The sequence below is a fragment of the Macaca mulatta genome, chromosome 1 (genome assembly GCF_049350105.2).
Source record: "Macaca mulatta isolate MMU2019108-1 chromosome 1, T2T-MMU8v2.0, whole genome shotgun sequence".
Taxonomy (NCBI): Eukaryota; Metazoa; Chordata; class Mammalia; order Primates; family Cercopithecidae; genus Macaca; species Macaca mulatta.
The window spans coordinates 160,037,089-160,051,613 of record NC_133406.1 but is presented as its reverse complement, the minus strand read 5'-3'; the positions used below and the strand labels follow the sequence as shown (position 1 = coordinate 160,051,613).

Sequence of the window (14,525 nt, the reverse complement as noted above, 5' to 3'; positions counted from 1 at the left end):
AATAACAACAACAATAATCACAAAGATTAGAAAGAAAATGGCAAAGTGTGTTGGACACAACATAGAACACTTGAAGGCAGACCCCAACACTAGGCTGTAAAAGTAAGTAATAAACAGTCACTGTAGAGGGCAGAGTGACTCACAGAAGAGGCAGATCATTGGTCTTTGATTTCATACTTCCTTCTTAGAGCTTCTCTTAGAGGTTATGGAAAGGAATGATCATCTTGTGAGGCTATTTAGGGAATCTGAACATAAAAGAAAATAGAATTACAGATGGGTGTTAAGAGACCATTTTACTCTACTTCAATAATGTGAAAAACAGAGTAATTAGCACGGAGGAAAAAAAATAAGTAAATATGGGCCTAGAATACATCCTATACAGAACTTGAAATATTTTTAGAACTCTAATGTGTACTGAACTTACGTGGAGAGAATAATTTCAGAATGATACCATATTTAGCTGGGGAGCCATACAGACTGGGCTCTCTTAGACGCTGATTATGGGAAGCAAGAAGTGAGCAGCATGGAAAAGAAATGGTAAGAATTTAGTTGGAGGAGGAAGACATCTGGAGGTTTGGCCCCAGTTAAAAATTCATAGGCAAATCCTGCTGGAAAGGGAGTTAGTGGTTTAATGAATAAGTTATTATCTAAACACCAGGAGGTTAAAGGTTAACAGAAAGAACTCCAACAATGATGTCTTAAGTGCTCCTAACTTGACACATAATGTTTAGTTTGTTGCCATTTGTTCTGAGTGTTAGTTTTAAATAGACTATTGACAAATTACAGATTTTTTTCACATATTGAAATTATATTCCAGATGATTTTGAGATTTACTGGTATAATATTCTCCTCATGAGGTAGGATGGAGGGTAAGGAATAGAGAAAAAAGTGTTCTTCTCTGAAATAAATGTGGTGTTTCCTGACAGCATTTGTCAAGGTAAGGCGCTGTCTTTAAAATGGGACATCTAGTTTCAATTTACATTATGCTTATTTCTAAGACTTCTATTTTTTTGAGTTTTATGAATTGATTCTCTTTTCCTCTATCATTTATTCAGATTATGACCACATGTGGCACTTTCTTGTCTGGAGTGGTGAAAGTGGGGAAGGAAGAGAAAAGATATCTTACAGTAGTGTCATATAGTAATCCCAATAAGATTGGAGTTTATGAAAAAATCATGAGATAAAACATTATTGTGATATTTCTTATACCAAACTACAATTTTCATTCCCCCAATTATTTTTATGTTTTAAAAATGTTTTTCCCTCTTTTTGTCAAAGGCAGTCTCAATAACAGTTATCATATCTCAATGTTTATGTTCTTAAGGCTTTCAATATTATTAACCAATCTTTCCATTTCTTTACTAGATCACAAGTTTTAAAGAGTGTATTTTAATATAATACTCCTATTATAGGCCTATAAAATATTTAATTAAGAGAATATAATTTTCTTACTACGTTGCTGTGATTATTCATACCCCGCTCCCTCTTCCCAGAACACTTACTTGCTCCATTAGAATCTTACACAGGACCCTTTCTTTTCCTGTCATAATTCCCATCATAATGTGTTATCTCACAGCCACTTTTTCGAAGTATATTTCCTTAGACTTAATAAGATTAAGAAAAGAGCAGTAACTAAGGCTTCTACCTCTTAATGAAAGCTTCCTTAGCTTTACAAATACCAGACCAGATCTCTGAAGTTACTGCTTGAAAAGACCTGATTCTAAAGCACTTTTATCCACATTTGACTCTCTCGAGGCATTTGTTTTTTTCCACTTCGACTCATTTAATTGCACATGTCCCCAGTCAGACTGCCTAAAGAGAATGACTGTGTCTATCCTGGTCAGTTTTTACTCCGGCACTTAACACAGAGTCTCAAATAATGCAGGCGAATAACAGATACTTGTTTTATTAATTCAGACTGTACATAATGTAGAAAACAGAATCAATCCTCAACGTAATCCATTCTGCTTAATTATAAAGTAATAATTTAAAATAACAATAATAATGATGATGATAGTTAACATTTATCAAATCTTCCCTAAGTATCTCAGACTTTTCTAACCATTTTATACAGATTAAATATCACAAGTCTGAGAGGTAAATGTTATTTTAATCTTTACTTTATAGAGGAGAATACTGATCACAGCAAGTTTGAGGACATAGTCTTTAGTCAAACATCTAGTAAGGGGTAGAGGTGATACTGACACTGTGTTAACACTTTTAAGCCTCTGATGTTTTATTTGTAAAGGAACTGCTTAATATATCTAAATAACTAAACCTCCCTTGCATTCCTTTTACTACCTATCATGCAGTAACTATTTCAATGAGATCTTTATTATGCCTTAATATTCTATATTTCTCTTCCTAATTTTCTTTCAGAGAAGTGAACTGTATACAAATTAACTATCTTAATCATTTTCGTTATTATGTATGCCCATATTCATTTGTTAGAAAACTCTTTTCTCTTAATTATGTTCTTTTCTCACAATAAATTGGTTAAAGCTCAGATTATACATATTAGTTTCTTAATTTCTTCCTGCTAAGATTAACCCATGACTACTTTAGAAACCTTCAGATTTGTCGTTGCAAACTTGAACTGCCTCTGGTTAATTGGTTCCTTCTACAGTTCTTCCTTTCTACCACTGACTTGCAGTTAACTCCAGTTATTGAGCAGCTCCTCACAAAGTCATTTGATCTTTGAATCCCTCTTTTCTGGAATACATGCAATCTGTTATGCTTTAATTAGCAGGATTATCCTAGGCTATACCTGTCTTCTTCACAGAGTTTCTACCTCATATTACTTCTGATGATCAATAACTGGCTTTCTTAGCATCTAACACACTGGAAATTCTGTGTACTTGATCCCATTTTTAACAGTGCCAAATTTAAATAAAATGTGGTTTATGTGGCAAGGATATTTTTTTTTTCTATTTTTTAATTAGTTTTATGCTCTCAGTAACTAATAGATCAAGATGCATTTCATACCCCTTAGAAACCTGTAGTTTCTGTGTGGTAGAAGATTTAAATTATATTGTTATTTAGGGAGATGTATTTTTGTTCTAACTGATTTTTTCTCCTCCAAATCATAAAGGCTTTGTAAATCACTCTCAACATTTTATGAAAGTGACTTGCAAAATAAGATACTTAAATGAAAAATCTTAGCTGTCAGCCACCAATAAAATAGGCTCTATTGTCTGGGGTCACTCAGTTGTACAGTGTCATTTGGAAGTGCAGAATCCTTGGAAACTTTTCTTTAGTATCACCAAAAGTTTTGGAAGTCCACATACACATTCCTGATATTGATGCAGACTATCTTTGCAATAGTAAAGTATTTTGCTTGAGACATTGAAGACTTATCTTGTTCTTTAAAACAGTATAGATTGCTTAATTCAGCCAAGATATTTCAAAAGTTGGAAATTATATTCCTCTATACGTGACCAACAATATATTTGTAATTTTGAGTGAAATTTTGTTTCTTACACATGAACTGACAATGCATCTTCTGATCAGTAAAGAAGGTTAATTTTGTTAACTAAATGCCCACCATGTTAAATCTATTTCTGATATTCGAAACAATTTACAATGTCTACTACTTCTAATTCTAAATGTGTAAAATGCTCTAAAAATGTACATTAAACGCTCATCACTACCTCTAAAACCTGCCTCCATTGATAGCAACCTGATCCATTTCACTATCATTGCTTTCCCATATTACTAGTATGATAACTAGTTGCCTTATTATACCCATGATGTATTCCCTGCAATCTGTTTTCAACATAGAAGTCAAGTGAGTTCATCCCTTCTTTGCTCAAAACTCAAGGACTTCCTATCTGAGTAAAAGACAAGTTCCTTTTGATGACAAGATTATTTTTATTCTATTCTTCTGTAACTTCTTTGACTTCACCTTCTTCTAATTTCCTACTTACTTACTCTTCTCCAGTGCCATTGGCTTACATGTGCCATTTTTTTATTCCTTTTCTTTTCTTCTTCGTCTTCCTCTTTTTTTTTAATAAAAAAAAATTACAGACAAAATTCTTTTCCCTTGTTTTTCTTTCTGTGTAGAATGTTGCTCCCCTCAGAAGGCCCACTTCCTCTCCCACGATAAGAGAGAAAAACAGGAAGGGTAACTTGGAAATAAGTTAGTTTTAGAAGCAGTGAACATGTAATATTTAATAATCTAGGATTGAATTACGATAGATAGTTCTTAATATATAGGATTATTTTCAATATCAGTCAACATGAAAATTTGAAGATAAATGCTTGATGTGATGTATAATACAGACTATCCTGCTTGATATGTACACCAATCCCCTTCTAGTGTGTTTTCTTCTGCTGTAAAGACTGGAAAGATTTTTTTATTCTTATTTTTTTGAGACAGAGTCTCGCTCTCTTCCCCAGCCTGGAGTGCAGTGGTGCAATCTCGGCTCACTGCAGCTCACTGCAGCTCACTGCAGCTCACTGCAACCTCCACCTCCAGGGTTCAAGCAATTCTCCTGTCTCAGTGTGGCTATTTTTTTTTAATTTTATTATTGTTTTTTAGATGAAGTCTCACTCTGTTGCCCACATTAGAGTGCAGTGGTGCAATCTCAGCTCACCGCAACCCCCGCCTCCTGGGTTCAAGCTTTTCTCCTGCCTCAGCCTCCCGAGTAGCTAATATTACAGGCACGCACTATCATGCCTGGCTAATTTTTGTATTTTTTTGGTAGAGACAGGGTTTCACCATGTTGGCCAGGCTGGTCTCGAACCCCTGGCCTCAAATGATGCACCCACCTCGGCTTCCCAAAGTGCTGGGATTATAGGCGTGAGCCACTGCTACCGGCCACTAATTTTTGTATATTTTAGTAGTGATGGGGTTTCACCATATTAGCCAAGCTGGTCTTGAACTCCTGACCTCAAGTGATCCATCCCCCTCAGCCTCCCAAAGTGCTGGATTACAGGCATTAGCCACTGTGCCTGGCCAGGATTTTTTTTAACTCAATGTATAGTTTCACTTATAATGATGGTTTTGGAAGTAAGACTTTGATTTGGAGCTTCATAGAATGAGAGGCAGGAGAGGAAGTGTCCATTTTGCTGCTGGAGAGTGAAATATTGGTGTGCAATTCTGAAGTAGCAAATATAGTTACAATGTCCCAATTCTATAGTCAGCCTTCTGATTCCACATCTTGCCTAATCATAGTTGGCTGAGGCAGCAGTTTCCTTGATGGTCAAGTTCTAAAGTGTGGCTTTGTGACTAATTGCCTGTGATGAGTCCCTTTGTCTTTAAAGTAGAACAGATTTTGTTCCCTGTGACACTACTGACTGAAACAGTTGGTGTGTTTTTTAAAATTTTTTTCTTAAAGTGCAGAAGATTGTATTATCTGTTAAAATATGACTTAATCTTTGTGATCTGAACATGATACAGAACTTTGGGAACATGCCAGCATACAAAAATATTATTGTTTAATCATGACATTTAAACTAACCCTCTACCAAGATAAAAGGATAAGGTGATGTACTAGTAGAGTAGAAATCCACTAGATTGGTTCAAGTTTATAGAGCATAAAGGAGTACTACCTTTTGTAACCTCTTTGATTCTTTTCTGCTTTTGCAGAAGGAAAGGTTAAAAAATAAAGCACTGATGGAAACACACGATAAATAAAGTAGGTGTCATGGCTACATGTCATGAGAAAACTACGCACAACATTAGAAAGAGGAAAATGTGTCAAACATATTCAGTTAACTATACTATGTTAAGATTAAAATATACTATTGTGCTGGAAACACAAAACATCAAGTGTTTCACAATATGATAAAATATTTTCATCCTTGCTAGTGACTCAAATAAGTATGTGTTCGTTGCCATTTACAGAAAGGGCATGTCTTGTTATTTCTCAATATTATGAGTATGTCAAATGCATCTTCACATACGTGCAAATAAAATCTTGAGCAGGTCATCATTTGGACAATGATTTTGTTTATTTTCACAATGGATATGCAAATTTAGTTATACATACATACATATGAACAAAACATACATATAAACAAATCATCATTATCATCATCATCATCATCATATCTTCCTTAGGTTTTTAATGGGCACCTATTTGCTTTTAATTTCATTATGTAATGGAATTCAGATAAAAAAGCAAATGGCTTCTCATTGTAACCAGCTTGAAGTATGTTTAAAAAAAGAAAACATACATTTTTATTTTATAGTTTACTGGCTGGCTATCTACTATCCACCATCAGAAGTAATAGAACATAATTTAGCATCCTGGAAATTATATCTAAAAAAGATATTGCAGTAATCTATGATGGATATATATGATTTAGCAGAATCATCTGAGACTAAAACATGCAATTTAATATAAAGCAAGATAAACTTGATATGATCATCAACAATGTAATGAAGTTTGAGGCTGAAATGCCAGAATTATAATATTTAAAACAAAAGATAATAATTTTATTATAGTTAAATAATACATTTAGTTCTAAACACTCTATAAGACACACACACACAGAGATGGATGGATGGATATCCAGATAGATAGATAGATAGATAGATAGATAGATAGATAGATAGATAGATAGATAGATATTCTCCTGGAATATTTTTAGGCAAGAATAATCAGTATAACTAAAATACCTGAAACTCTGAAAGCTTGCTTTGCCCAGAAAAAGGAAGGTGATGGTAGAAAGGATGAGGAAATAGTTGCCAGGTATGAAAGCAATTTGACATGTTTAGTATCAATTAAAAAAAAATAACTTTCTCTTAGAGATGTCAAGAAGTAAAATATACTTAATCAAAGGGTAAGCTATCTGTCAGAGGAGCTGTTCAAGCAAAATTTATTTGACAAGTGGGTTGAAATGATTCAAAGGAAAGACCGACCTCTGAAATCTGTGGGACCAAATGAACTTTAATTTCCCTTTCAACATCAAAATACTATGCTTTTGAAATGCACATTAAAATAAGCATACAAGTCAATAAATGCCAGTCACCAAATAATTTGTAAGTGCTAAGAGAGTTTAGAGATGGGAGAGAAAATAACTTCTATGGTGGAAAAAAAGCCTCTAAAAAGTAATGGGATTTTAATTGGACGTTTAGGGGAAAAGAAGAAGAGTACATGTTGCAAATATTCCAATAAAGGGAAGACGTTTGATCAAAGATAAGAAAAACCCAAATATGTGTGGAATTTTCAGGAGAAACAAATGATAAAATGTTCCATTTGTATAGTTTATACCAATTTTCAACATTCAAAACAAACATTACACATTTTATTCTCATAATGCCCCTGGAAGGAAATAATGTTACCTACACTGCAAAAAGAAACGAAAACTTAGGCTGGTCACAGTAAAACTGCAACTTGGACCTGTACTTTCTAACTTGCTTACAAGTGTTCATTCATTCTACTCTATCTTAAATGACATTCCATGGAGCAGAGTGTATTTTTTTTTCATAGTAGATGTATATATGAGTCATACATCTTGGAACTTGCAAAGAAGTTCTAAATTTTGAGCACTGAGGTAATACATATTTATTGTTCCACAATTGAATATGTGTTTGCATGTGAAATATGTTTCTTTGAAAATATTCTTTGAATCCAGTTATTTCAAAGACGAATAAATTATATGTCATTATGGCTTCCTTCATATTGCATGTACAGCTATTATAAAATCTTCTTGTGTTAAAGTTAAAGCTATTCATGTAGTAGTAGTTATTGTTGAACTTTTAAGATGCTATGCTTATTTTTGCTATGTGGAGGGAGAAAGTCCAAGGCTTCTATCTATGTTCCATCTCCCTGGAGCACCCACTCCCTTGTTCTTTTTGCCTGAATAACTATTATTCATCAAATCTTAGTTGAAATGTTACTTCTTCAGGGGAGTCTTTCTGAGCCCCTCTTATAGATCTAGTAAGTTTCCCTTTTGTATGTTTCACAGCACTCTGTGTTTCCCATTTGTAACACAAATCGTAATTGTAACTAAACATTTTGCAGAGTTATTATTTGTTTAATATCCAACATCCTGAAAGACTGAGTTCTAAGAGAGCAGGTACTTCTTTCCTCTATATTCCCAGCAACAAACACCACAACATGCACCTGTAGACACCTATTTTTGAAGCAAATGAACAGATGAATGAGTGCTAAAATTGAGTGAACCATTAAAAAAATGCTGATGATCTTTTAATTAGTAATTCTCATTAAGTGATAAGTTTCATTGCAGCATAATTTCTTATTTTTTTCTTAGAAGCTGTTTCTGTTGAAATTTAGTAAGATCCTCTTTTCAAAACAATAACAAAAATGAATATATTTCCCTCAGCACACTTTTTATAAGGTGACACTGGGATATCTTGTAGAATATCAGGTATAGCAAGTGTTGGAATTATGCAGCAATCAGAGGATGGAATTTTTGAAACATTTTTAGATGAGTGTAAAGAAAAGAAATTGAGCGCATGTTCCTGACACGGGGAATAGGTATTTAATAAAATAAATATAGTTTATAGATCATATGGGGCTTTTCTATGCCTGAAAGAAGAGACATTGGCTGATTTTAAAGAAAAAAGTGAAAGTAATTATGTTTATTTTCATTAGTTTAGGTGCTCTTAGTTAAGACTTTGGTGTAGGCTACCTCTCCATAGGATGAGCTTCAGTGAAATCATCTTTAAATGCAATCACAGCATTTCATTAATTTACATATATAAATTATAAAATATACACATATACGCAGTCCCATCTGTAACAAACTTTTTACAAAATGCTACTAGAAACAGTTTTAATAATGTGAACCTTTCCAATGACAAATGCCTTGACTTTCTTCTTATATGTCCACAAGTCATCAGATAAATTTACCAGGGGTGTTCCACAAATAATGAGGAAGAATACCATTTGTGTTCATAAATTTAGTCAGTTTGTCTGGGTGGAAGGATCAAATATCATGTCTATAATTTTTTTTAAGATATGTGGTTTCGAGACTTCTAATAAACTTGATATGCATTAAAGTAGACAAGAGTAGGCAAAAAAAAAAAAAATGCTTTCCTAAAGATCCAAGTCGTTTTTGATAACTGTTTAGATGAATAATAATCTCACCAGAGGTGATATTTCACATGTAACGATAATGAGATACATGTTCAAAATATCAATATGTTGCATAATATTTAAAGCATATTCAGTAGCAACAGTTTTAAAAAATTCTAATGAGATACATCTCACCAACAAGTACATTTATAAATGGAAAAGCAAAATTTAAATGGCATTTGAGATTAGTTTCATGCATTCTATCTAGTATTATCATTTTATCTCAATACACAGATTTCCACAGAGATATATAACTAGGTCATAATACAATCTCCACTCTTATTACTAATTAATTATGTGCAAATGGAAAGAGCACTGATGGCAAAAATTTGCCAACCCAACAACACTTGAACCATGGAGGGTTATATTGCCAAGTGTTGAATTTGTCAGTTCTCAAATTATAAAAGATTAAGTCACAGACAGTATTCATATTATGGCATCATATCTGTAAAAACTTACTATGATTTATTAATGTGTTAGTCATTGGTCATCATTAACCCTATAGAAAGTCAAAAGTGTCAGTCAATTATTCCCTATTAGAGGACTAGCCATGGAAAAAACCCTTGGAGGTCTCAATCACCTAACATAATAAATTTTTATGGTCACATTTACTTATAGTAAAATGTACTCTACCAATATGTAACTAGAATATTATTGAAATATAATGTTACTATATGAGTTATGGATGGCAGACTAATTCACTGAGACATCAAAATTACAGTGGCAAAGCATTTTACGTGTTGTATAATTCTTGTGATGTAGCAGTTTCTTTCTTTCTTTTTTTTTTTTTTTTTTGATATGGAGTCTCACTCTGTCACAAAGGCTGGAGGGTAGTGGCCCAATCTCAGCTCACTTCAACCTCCATCTCCCTGGTTCAAGCAATTTTCATGCCTTGGCCTCCCAAATAGATGGGATTACAGGCCCCTGCCACACCATGCCTGACTAATTTTTGTATTTTTAGTAGAGACGAGTTTTCACCATGTTGGCCAGGCTGGTCTTGAACTCCTGATCTCAGGTGATCTGCCCGCCTTGGGCTCCAAAACTGCTGGGGTTACAGGGGTGAGCCACCACACTGGGCCTGATGTAACAGTTTCACTTGGTTATTAAATCAGTAAAAGTCTAGGAAAATTGTGACTTTTCTTAATCAAACCTCTCTGCTATGCACACATGAGGATAAACGGTGTGCAATCGAATTTATTTTGTAATGTCATAATTTGTCTTGTGTTGAGAAGTCAATATCAAACAAACGTACTTCTGAGCTCAATACTACACTGTTTATGATGAAACCAAATATTACCTCTTCTAGTTCTGGCAGTTGTTATCTTAGTAATGCCCATCCTAAGTCATTAAAACAGTAATTGAAAAATATTTGTTAACTACTATAATTTTAGTTTTTATTATTCATCAAAATAAAGGACTGCTCACAAAGTAATCTTGTATCATTTATGAACAATCATTACTACACTACAAAGCAATTGAAAATACCTATTTCCATGAAAAATAATTGTAAATATATTTATTAATATAGTTCTAATGGATTTTAAATGAAATAGCACAATATGCAAGAAACTCATATTTGCCAATTCATCCCCTGAAAGAGCTAACTGGAATTCCTTGAGCAAACATTATTTTTAAAAATATCAAACCCAAAGTAAGTACTTCTGTGAAAATAAAAGAAAATCAAAATAAATGACTTTCCTGGAAGACAAAGAAATATGTTCTAATATTTGAAAAATAAATATCAAACACATTACATTGCTCCTGGCTGTAACATATAAAATGTGATCTCAGTGTACTGTGAAACCTGAGAAGGTGATTGGCTATTGTAGAGTTTCTAAACTATCAATCTATGTTTCCTGTAAGTTAATGTCATACATTCTAAATTGAGATTTTTTAAGGATTATACAATGCAAAATAATTGACTTCAATATACTATGCGTAGCTCAATATTGTATGATAAATCCAAGAATTAGAGTCAAAAGACAATGTAAAATTTAAGAGTATTTTCTAATTAATTGATACTTTAAAAGTAAACCTATTTCAACAAAACAAATAAAATGAGAAAATAAATGCAAAAGCAGTTTTTAAATTAAAAACAATATAAAGTTTGAAAAAGTAGTATTCAACTCTTTCTCACTTTCTTCGCCCATGTTTAGGTATGTACTATTAGAATACGAAAGCATTATGAACCACTATAAATCAGTATAAAAACCAGTGATACAGGTTAGGAGCTACATTTTTGAATTATGTTTGAAGCAGTTGAAAAAGGTGAAGGATTGTGTGGGAAGTGGTGAGGGGCTGATGGAATCAGGCCAGGTTTTGCTGGACTCTTGCCTACAGTTATAATTAGATGAGTTAAACCTTATTACTGGTACAGAATTTATCTCTTTTAGAAGGAATTAAGAATGTCCTTAAATTTTTACTCAACTCAACATTTTACCTATTAAAAGCATCTAAGTTACTCCTATCAGAGTAGATACAACTTTATGTCTACACCCGGAGATAGGTGTTGATATGCGGCCACTTTATTTGTACTGTAATGGGCATTTTTAATGTAATTATTAACTCAAGGAATGGTTATGATCTTAAGTGCAGCAGAGTAGAACAAGACACATTGAATCAAATATATCTTAGTTCAAATTCTCACTCTATCATTAATGTGTGGAGTGGCCTTTAAAGTTCTGTAACATGCAATACATTATTCATCAGCATGTCTGTTTTATTCACAGCTGATAATGCCTGCAACATATGTTAGTGTCTGACACATGCTAGGTTCTCACTGAAAACTTATTCCTGGCATGCAATAACATGAAATCCTATCCTTTAAATCATATATCACCTCTATTAATGTTTAATATGAAGCAAAAATGATAGAAATCTTTGGGAAACAGGCTTCTGTAATGCTGTACTTGACATTTGGTCCTTCAGGACGCTTCAGGGAATCTCTAACACTTTTATGTAAAATTTACATGCTATGTAAATTTATACATTCTGTGTAAATTTTCTAGAGTTTTACGACTTCATTCTTTATTGAGATACCCTGTTTCAAACCTTTTCCATTAACTTGCTGAACTTCTTTGTGCTTCAGTTACATAAACTTGATAATTATAGAATGAATGAGAAATTACATGAAGTAATATACGTAGAGTACTTAAACAATGACTGGCATATAGTAAAGGTGTCAGAGGCATGTGAACCAAAACAACATCATCTTGAGTAGGAACCGGGTAAAATGAGGCTGAAACCTTCTGGGATGCATTCCCAGATGGTTAAGGCATCCTATATCACAGAATGAGATAGAATGTCAGCACAAGCGCGGTGGCTCAGGCCTGTAATCCCAGCACATTGGGCGGTGGAGGCAAGCGGATCACAAGGTCAGGAGATGGAGACCATCCTGGCTAACACGGTGAAACCCCGTCTCTACTAAATATACAAAATACTAGCAGGGCGAGGTGGTGGGCACCTGCAGCTACTCAGAAGGCTGAGGCAGGAGAATGGCGTGAACCTGGGAGGTGGAGGTTGCAGTGGACAGAGATCACGCCACTGCACTCCAGCCTGGGTGACAGAGCAAGACTCCATCTCAAAAAAAAAAAAAAATGTTAGCATAAGATACAGGTCGTAAAGACCTTGCTGATAAAAGAGGTTGCAGTAAAGAAGCAGGCTAAAACCCACCGAAACTAAGATGGCAATGAGAGTGTCCCCCGGTCATCCTTACTGCTACACTCCCACCAGCACCATGACAATTTACAAATGCCATGGCAATGTCAGGAAGTTACCCTATATGGTCTAAAAAGGGGAGGCATGAATAATCCACCCCTTGTTTAGCATATCATCAAGAAAAATCATAAAAATGAGTAACCAGCAGCCCTTGGGGCTGCTCTGTCTATGGAGTAGGCATTTTCTTATTTCTTTACTTTCTTAACAAATTTGCTTTCACTTTACGGACTCGCCCTGAATTCTTTGTTGTGCAAGATCCAAGAACCCTCTCTTGGGGCCTGGATCTGAACCCCTTTCCTGTAACAAAGCCACAATAAATGTCTATCATCATTACCATACACTTATTATTTTTATCAATAATTAATTTACAAGTATAAGGAAATGTAATGCTTAGCATATCAGGAGTATAATATATATTAGATTACCATAAAATGTTGGTGAATCAACTGAGGATTAAGCTCTGATTTTTTTTTATCTTGCCCAAATTCCTACCTAAGGAGTCTGGGGAGTCATGCCCTACAAACTACAAATTTTCATCAGATGGGTTTTATTTAACCCTATATATCATGATTTACTTTCCAATCTGACTCTGGCATAACATTACATGACAAAGAAGAAAATCCAAATAGCTTATGTCAAAACATGTTTACTTGCCATATTTTTAAATGCCCTGCAAAGCTGTCCTTTGTGGGAGAAAATTATCATCTGTAAAGAATCTCTATTAATATAGCTAGATCGTTTTCTTCTAGGCCTTCTCAATCCTGAGGAGATTAACTGAGAGAGTCTAGCACTTTTTATAGGTCTGAATAAGAAATTTTTGTCATCTATCATCTCTAAGGTCAGCCACTATGAGACTTCAAAGAACATTGTTCTCCACAATCTTTTATGTTAACCTGAACATTTCCTTTCTATTAATCTCAGGTCTTTAGAAAACTCAACCAATTGTCAACGAGAAAATGTTAGCCTGGACGCCCACCTGTTCCACTTTCTGGACTGTAAAAAGTAAAGTAGAGGTTCCTCTTCAAAGAGACTTTCCTCCTGTCTAATTAGGAATACACAGTAACTTCTCTTAGAAGCAAAATTAATTCAAAGACCAGTACTAACATTCAGCCTAACATACTTATACTACTCCAAGCGGGCATTAGGTCATAGCCTGTTCCTTTCCTCTTCCTTATTTGAAGATGTTTCTACCTTTCTCAGCATTCCACAAGTTACTTTCTCCTTCCTTTGTTCTCCTCTGCCTTTGCGTCTTTTAAACAGTTCTAAGTTGCTAGCCAATCAGGACAAATACAAAATGTAAAGTCTCGTTCCAGCCAATAAAAACCAGACACAGCAGTAAGTTGGACACATCAGGTTATAAATGACCCTGTCTCCTTTCTTCAGTGTACTCTCATGACAAAACTGCTAGCAAGTGTACCCTTTCTGCAGAAAGTAAAAAAAAAAAAAAATAGCCTTGCTGAAAAAATTAAATTTATGTTCAAGTGCTATTTCTTCGTGACATCAAAGAACAAACATTTCTAACATGGACCAAACCAATGTATTTCTCAAATGTATTTGCTTGATGTCCCACGCCTCTCTAAAATGTGTAAAACCAAGCTGTACCCCAACAACCTTGGGCACATGTTCTCAGGACCTCCCGAGGGCTGTGTCATGGGCCATGGTCACCCATATTTGGCTCAGAATAAATCTCTTCAAATATTTCACAGTTTGACTCGTTTTGTCTACACAACAAAGGTTAAAAGCCACTGTTATGAGTAA

General features: G+C 34.3%; 1 long non-coding RNA gene across 1 annotated transcript in view; it reads left to right on the top strand.

The window, feature by feature from the left end:
• Window positions 1-748: 748 nt before the first annotated feature.
• LOC106999330 (uncharacterized) overlaps window positions 749-14,525 on the top strand; it is a 112,778-nt gene continuing 99,001 nt past the window's right edge. The window contains exons 1-2 of the long non-coding RNA XR_001446144.2: window positions 749-937; window positions 5,591-5,639. This is a non-coding gene — a long non-coding RNA (uncharacterized LOC106999330). The remainder of the gene's footprint in view (window positions 938-5,590; window positions 5,640-14,525) is intronic.